A 7,803-nucleotide genomic window follows, 5' to 3' on the forward strand; every position below is an offset into this window, starting at 1 on the left:
TAGCTAACTAGATGAGGCGATCAAATCCTAATGGATGTACCACACTTTGGATCTTCAGGTGAAATGGAAAACAGAGGGTGACGCAGAGAAGCACAACAGCAGGGGCATGATACAGAGACGACGGAGCTCTGCTGAAACCTGAATACCGCCACTAAGCAGCAAATTAGCAACGCTCCGGTCACAGGCTGACGGGCAAAAATATGCGGCGCAGGCTGCAGAGACGCTGAAAAGCTGATGCAGGAGGGTGGAAAGGAGGAGGACAGAAGAGCAGCACCACCGGCTCTACACCATAACACGCTGGCATCTCGATTACCAACCTAACCGTAGCTATGTTGGACACGATAATGTGAGTCTGGTCCAACAACCGATCTGATTCTGATCACTTCGCTAAGGCTATATATTGCCTTTTACTGAGCCATGTTTTTGCATCCCACAACAAAGCAAGAGCAGCTACCCTTGCAATCACTACCCAGTCTCCAAGAAACAAGTAGTACTAGCTAGCACTGAGAAATGGCTTCGAACACGAGCTTGCTGGCCCAGATCATGGCGTGCACGCTCCTACTCACCGGGCACACGTGCCACGGCGCACGCCACTTGGCTGACGCGACTCCGGCGGCTGCCCCTAACCCCCCCCACCTTGCCCGCGATCAACGTCCCCCGGCTGCCACCAATGCCGGCGGTCACCCTGCCCACCGTGCCGCAAGTGACGCTGCCGCCCATGCCTTCCGTCGTCGTGCCGAAGGCGGTGCTGCCGCCCATGCCCAAGGTGACCATGGCGCCGATGCCCGCTATTGTCGTACCAAAGGTGACACTGCCGCCAATGCCGTTCGTCCCGAATGTGAACGTGCCCATGCCGTTCCTGGCGCCACCTCCGTCTGTGTAGGCGACTCAGTGCGGCGGCCTTGATGCAGAAGTAGCCACCACCCATATTTTCTTACATGCAAGCACTGTATTTTCTTTACACCTCCATATTTTCTTACATGGAACTCTTTACTTTTTTTTTGAATTGTTTGGACTGCTTACCACATATGTCACGTGGTAGAACTCTTTACATTTTGTATGTGATGTGTATCAGCTGTTCATATACCATTTTATTTAAGCCTCCATATTTTTATTGTTGGTGTTTCTTGAATTTTGACAGTTGTTCCATTGCACATACTCGTGTTTATATGTGATCTTTGCCTTTTAAGGCCAAAACTGACAGATGTTTAGTTTTTTGAAAGGAATGTCGAAAACTTTCGACCTCTACCTACTCGAATGCATGTAACCATAAATTTAGTAAAATAGAAACAAGACAACATGGCAATATCATCTACTTGCAAGCAGAGAACATGCAGAAGACAACAATGGCAGAATCACAACAAAGACGAGATAAAAGAAACACATACAACTAAGTCGGCATTCTTGTGGCAAAGCCTTCAAGGAGATATGCCCTCGTGCCGATGTCAACAGGTCTAGCCTATGAAAGCCACGATGGGAATTTTCGTTATAGATGAAGGGTTCAACTATTAGACTAGAACATCGAGAGAAGAGACAATACATACAACCATAAAATGATGGAAATAGCATTGTTGCCGTATCAAGCACAATGATAGATGCGCATACGATCCCACAATAAAAAGAAAGATGTAAAGAGTTTTGGAGATCCAGTATTAAGCATAGTCAGGATATACACGAACCAGTATCAACATGTGGAGATATGTGGTACAAACAACAACCAGATATGATTAATTGCTTTTTTTACGACTAGTTCACACCATCAAAATATTGTACATCTGCCGCCAACCAACATAGCGGAAAAGTAGGATCGCACAGGCGGTCAGGGAGGCGACGAGGGTTCCCTTGCGCGCCGCCGGTGACGCCGCCGGTTCCCTCTCTCTCCGTCGGCCGCTCCGGCGACGGGAGGGAGGGGGAACCTCGGGTCTGTTCGCTAGGTGGGTGTGTGATAGGGTTAAGGTTGAGGGAGACGCTGCCGAGGCCGTTGCGGTGGTGTCACGTCGGAATAAGTTTCTCCGGGTTCCATTCGCAACCAGGCGAGGCTTTTGCCTTCGTCTAGGAGCCAGCGGAGTTGGGGATCCCCGGGTCTCGTCGAGGTCGCGGGCTTTGGTGGCTGGAGGTCCATCGACACTGGCCGTTTGGGTCCTCAGATGGGCGATGGATGCAGGGAGACGAAGACCCTTCTTCTTCCTTGTTGGTGTGTTAGATTGATGTCCATGCCCTCTCAGCGCTGGTGTCAAGAAAGGAGGAAGCAGCGTGGCGGCAATTGTACCATGGTCGAAGATGATGACCTGCTTGCGACTGGTTGCAGATCCTTCTGCTGCAGGGGTCTTCTCTCAAGATTCAGAGATGATGACACGGGGCTCCGGAGATTTTCTTATGTTATGGTTGTCTTAGGGTACTCTAGGTATTCATGGTCCTTTGTGTTTGCGTTTCAGTGTGCTTGTAAGGGTCAACTTCTTTGTACTGATTCGTGATATGAATGAAAAAAATTCTCAAAAAAATATATTATACATCTGCCTAACAACATCCAGGAGCTAACATACTCACATTTTTTAAGACTTCATGCACCAAGTAAAAAACCCACGAAAGACACAATATTTACTAGACTTAAAGATTTTAGATAGCCGTGTGGGATGCGCACCACAAGGGGTGACATCTTATATCGTTGAATCCACCGTGGCTGAGGACACACCCCTTGTATGACAGGTTGTGTACCGCTTTTTCATTACCGGGCCACTGAAAAAGAAGAAGATGATGATAACAACGATGGGTACACAAATGGGATGTGGGATGGGTTGTGAAACCATCATTCCACACGACACCGCCTTCGCACCGAAGACGCCGCTGCCATGACTACATAAAAATAGCAAAAAAGGATGAAAAATACCCTATGCAAATATTTGGGGTTATCATGTCTCCTGCGGCCAGAAGACCGCCGAAAGTGAAGCAAACCAGTGTATATGTAGGTGGAGGACACTTGCCTTTAATGATTTCAGGCTCTCACGTCTAAGGGTGGCGAACTCATCGAACCAGTACATATTTGATCTTCTGTAGTTTTCTGGCCACATTCTTGGAGTAACTACTCAATGTAGCAATTATTTTTTCTTTGGTCATGGTTGTTCTCTTAGTTGATCTTCTCAGTTTGTTGCGAGTAATGTTGGTAACCCCCGACTATCTATCCGAACGTGAAAAAGAGATAATTTGAGGGCCATCATCAGAGTATGTGGTGGATAGGTCGGACTGAAACATGCTTGGGTGGTTGGGCTAAGAATGTACGAAGACAAGCTGCTATATCCTTGATCACAGTATAGCTGCCACACGATTAACAGAAAATATCACGCATACAAGTTCGCAATTGTGTGTACGCGGCACAAAGTTTTATGAAAAAATGTCTTTTTGTTTTGTCTCCGCAAAAAAGACAAATTTTAGTGCTTCTAAATAGTGTTGCACGACATAATTTTTTGTCTTTTTTGCACAGGCCATAAAAAAGTTATTTTTCCGTGAAACTTTATGCACGCACATAAAACATGGAGACGTACCCGTGCAAAAAAAAATAGATTTTTCTAGAATTTAGAAATGTGTTTTCCAAAGTGGGTTCATATGTATCCGGGTTCATCCATATACTTCTCAAGTGTCCTCCACCTACATATATGCTGGTTTTCTTATTTTTGAACTATATGCAATTTGTATGCAAGTTTTTTGTGCAATTTAATTTATTTTTATTTGAGTTTATTTCTTGCTTTAGAGTAAGTAATATGGATGCCCTTATTTCATTTTCCCATAGAAAAATGTATGTTTATAATTGTATTATTTTTTTAATTTTAATAATTTAAGTTTTTGTTAATTTGAAAAGGTGACTGGTCCCAAAAAGAATCAGCCAGGATGTAACTAAATTGTCCTGCTTCAAAAAAAAAGAAAGAAGTGAAGCACATCCAAATGCATGCCGTGGAGCCAAGTTCATTCACTTGGCCAAAGATCAACAGTGCCGCATTAGCATTTTTATATTTGACAGAATAAGGAAAGTTGAGCCCAACTCCAGCTCCTCACCTAAATACCGGGAATTTGAGGCATCCATGCATTTTCTCACTAACGTACACAAAATTCTGATTACCAACCATGGTTCCATAGAAGTTGTGCTGCCTACCACGGTGAGTCTGGCCAACGACCAATCTAAGCAAGCCATTACCTGGCTATAGCCTGCCATGCATTGACATGGGTTCTTCCATAGAAGTTGCTCTTTGCCGACGTTTGTTTATGTGTATGCGTTAGTGTTGGTTGTGTGCGTTCAAGTTATGCAGAGACCGAATGTATACTCCTTGTGTTTGTTTCACTTGATGCTTCATTTCAAGTAAAGAAACTCTACCCTTTTCTGAAGAAAAAATCCAGCTAAAGAACGTAATAAAAAGAACAAAAATCACATGCCCCATTAATCTGAGCTCAGCACCAACTACCACTCAATGCAAGTTATTTCTAGCTTGGTACTCATCGTGTTAAATATTACGCATTAAACTATCTGTGTACTACACAAGCCACTATAGAAAAGAGGGCTTTGGTTCAGGCCGGGTCAGTCCATTAGTCCCGGTTTAGTTCAGAACCGGGACCCATGGAGGCATTGGTCCCGGTTCGTGAGGCCAGGGGCCTGCCGGGCCTTGTGGGGGCATTGGTCCTGGTTCGTCTGGCCCCTTTGGTCCCGCTTGGTGGGACGAATCGGAACCAATGGGCCTCGCTCCTGGCCCACCACCATTGATCCCGGTTGGTGGCTTGAACCGGGATCATAGGCTTCCCTTTGGTACCGGTTCATGCCACGAACCGGGACCAATGAGGTGCCTATATATACCCTTCGCCCGCGAGCAGAGCACCCCAGTGCTATGTTTTTCTCTGGCCGGCGAGGGGGGGGGGGCTTTGTGGTGCTCTAGCTCCCCTCCTATGCACATGATGTGTTCGATGAAATGCCCGAGCCACACTAGTTAAGCTTTCTCCTCTCGAAGCTCGACCTCAAAGCTCCATTTTCCTCGAGATTTGTCTAGGTTTAGCGGCCCGTCACGTCCCATTCCCGTCTTCACCGCCGTCGATCGCCCGCACCGATCTCGTCGCCGGCACCACCGTGGTGAGCCTCTTGTTCTTATCTTCTTTCTGAAAGAAAAAATTCTTACTTTAGATAGATACTTGTCTAATTTTCTTACTTTTATTATTGCTTGTTATTATATAGTGCGATGGTTTTGGTATCCGCCCCCGTCGGCCCTTGTCCTGGCTATGATTCGGATGTGATATATATTATTTTTTATAACTATTTGGTTCATTTATTGTTTATGACAATTGTGCCGACCAACGTGACATAGATTTTATTTATCTAGGAGGTAGTTGAACTGGAAATCCAATCGACCCTATTGTCGAGAGGTTAAATTTAGTTGAAGAAGAAAACAATTACTTGAAGGAAAAAATAATAAAAATTAAGGAGGAGAAGATGATATTGGAGTTGCATGTTGCGGATGTTGTCGATGATCACAAGATCAAGATGGATGCAATGCGGTTGAAGATGAGAAAGATTAGAAAATATGCCATTCATACCGAGGCTTGGTATCATTATGCCGTTGGATCAATTGTTACCTTGGTTGCGATTATGATCGCATTTGTTTTCGCATTGAAATGTTTTACATAGTTTCAATGTATGGTTTAATTAACTAGATGCTCTGGAGAGCTATATGTTGTTAGATGAGAATTATGTATGTACTTTGGTTTTAATGTGATGATGAACTTCTATTAATTTGGTCACTTAATTATCTATTCATGATGTTCTGTAATGGTTTTTGACACACTTAATTATATATAATGCACGCAGATGAACCGGCAATGGATGTACAGTGACAGACACACCTCGCAGTACATTAAGGGCGTGCATGATTTTCTCGAAGTGGCTGACGCAAATAAGCAGAATGATTTTATGTGTTGTCCATGCCCTAAATGTGGGAATACGAAGTCTTACTCTGACCGGAAAATCCTTCACACCCACCTGCTTTACAATGGTTTCATGCCACACTATAATGTTTGGACGAGGTACGGAGAAATAGGGGTTATGATGGAAGACGACGAAGAAGAACAGGACGATGACAACTATGTGCCCCCTGAATACGGTGATGCTGTAACGGGGGAAGCTGCTGAAGATCAAGAGGAACCAGACGATGTGCCCAATGATGCTGCAACGGGGGAAGCTGCTGAAGATCATGAGGAACCAGACGATGTGCCCGATGATGATGATCTCCGCCGGGTCATTGTCGATGCAAGGACGCAATGCGAAAGTCAAAAGGAGAAGCTGAAGTTCGATCGCATGTTAGAGGATCACAAAAAGGACCGTACCCCAATTGCGAAGATGGCAACACAAAGCTCGGTACCGTACTGGAATTGCTGCAGTGGAAGGAAGAGAATGTTGTGCCTGACAAAGGATTTGAGAAGCTACTGAAAATATTGAAGAAGAAGCTTCCAAAGGATAACGAATTGCCCGACAGTACATACGCGGCAAAGAAGGTCGTATGCCCTCTAGGATTGGAGGTGCAGAAGATACATCCATGCCCTAATGACCGCATCCTCTACCGCGGTGCGTACAAGGATCTGAACGCATGCCCGGTATGCGGTGCATTGTGGTATAAGATCAGATGGGACGACCCTAGTGATGTTGACGGCGAGCCCCCCAGGAAGAGGGTTCCTGCGAATGTGATTTGGTATGCTCCTATAATACCGCGGTTGAAGCGTCTGTTCAGAAACAAAGAGCATGCCAAATTGATGCGATGGCACAGTGAGGACCGTAAGAAAGACGGGAAGTTGAGAGCACCCGCTGACGGGTCGCAGTGGAGAAAAATCAAGAGAAAGTACTGGCCTGAGTTTGCAAGTGACCCAAGGAACGTATGGTTTGGTTTAAGCGCGGATGGCATTATTCCTTTCCGGGAGTAGAGCGGCAATCACAACACCTGTCCCGTGACTCTATGTATGTATAACCTTCCTCCTTGGATGTGCATGAAGCGGAAGTTCATTATGATGCCAATTCTCATCCAAGGCCCTAAGCAACCCGGCAATGACATTGATATGTTCCTAAGGCCATTAGTTGAAGAACTTTTACAGCCGTGGAATGGAAACGGTGTACGTACATGGGATGAACACAAACAAGAGGAATTTAACATGCACGTGTTGCTGTTTGTAACCATCAATGATTGGCCCGCTCTCAGTAACCTTTCAGGACAGACAAATAAGGAATACCACGCATGCACGCATTGTTTAGAAGAAACTGAAAGTATATACCTAGACAAATGTAGGAAGAATGTGTACCTGGGCCATCGTCGATTTCTTCCGACCAACCATCAACGTTGAAAGAAAGGCAAGCATTTCAAAGATGAGGCAGATCACCAGAAGAAGCCCGCCATGCGTAACGGTGATCACGTACTTGCTATGGTCAATGATTTACACGTAATATTTGGAAAGGACCCCGGCAGACTAGCTGTTCCGAATGACGCTGAGGGACATGCACCCATGTGGAAGAAGAAATCTATATTTTGGGACCTACCCTACTGGAAAGACCTAGAGTTCCGCTCTTCAATCGACGTGATGCACGTGACGAAGAACATTTGCGTGAACCTTCTAGGCTTCTTGGGCATGTATGGGAAGACAAAAGTACACCTGAGGCTCGGGAGGACCTGCAACGTTTGCACGAAAAAGACGGCATGCCTCCGAAGCAGTATAAAGGTCCTGCCAGCTACGCTCTTACGAAAGAAGAGAAAGAAATCTTCTTTGAATGCCTGCTCAGTATGAAGGTCA

At 45.5% G+C, this 7,803-nt stretch overlaps 1 pseudogene; it reads left to right on the forward strand.

Moving 5' to 3' along the window:
• The first annotated feature begins 446 nt into the window (after positions 1 to 446).
• Positions 447 to 1,094, forward strand: LOC125527892 (annotated as a pseudogene).
• The last annotated feature ends 6,709 nt before the right edge of the window (positions 1,095 to 7,803 follow it).

This window comes from Triticum urartu, unplaced genomic scaffold (genome assembly GCF_003073215.2).
Source record: "Triticum urartu cultivar G1812 unplaced genomic scaffold, Tu2.1 TuUngrouped_contig_4481, whole genome shotgun sequence".
Lineage (NCBI taxonomy): Eukaryota > Viridiplantae > Streptophyta > Magnoliopsida > Poales > Poaceae > Triticum > Triticum urartu.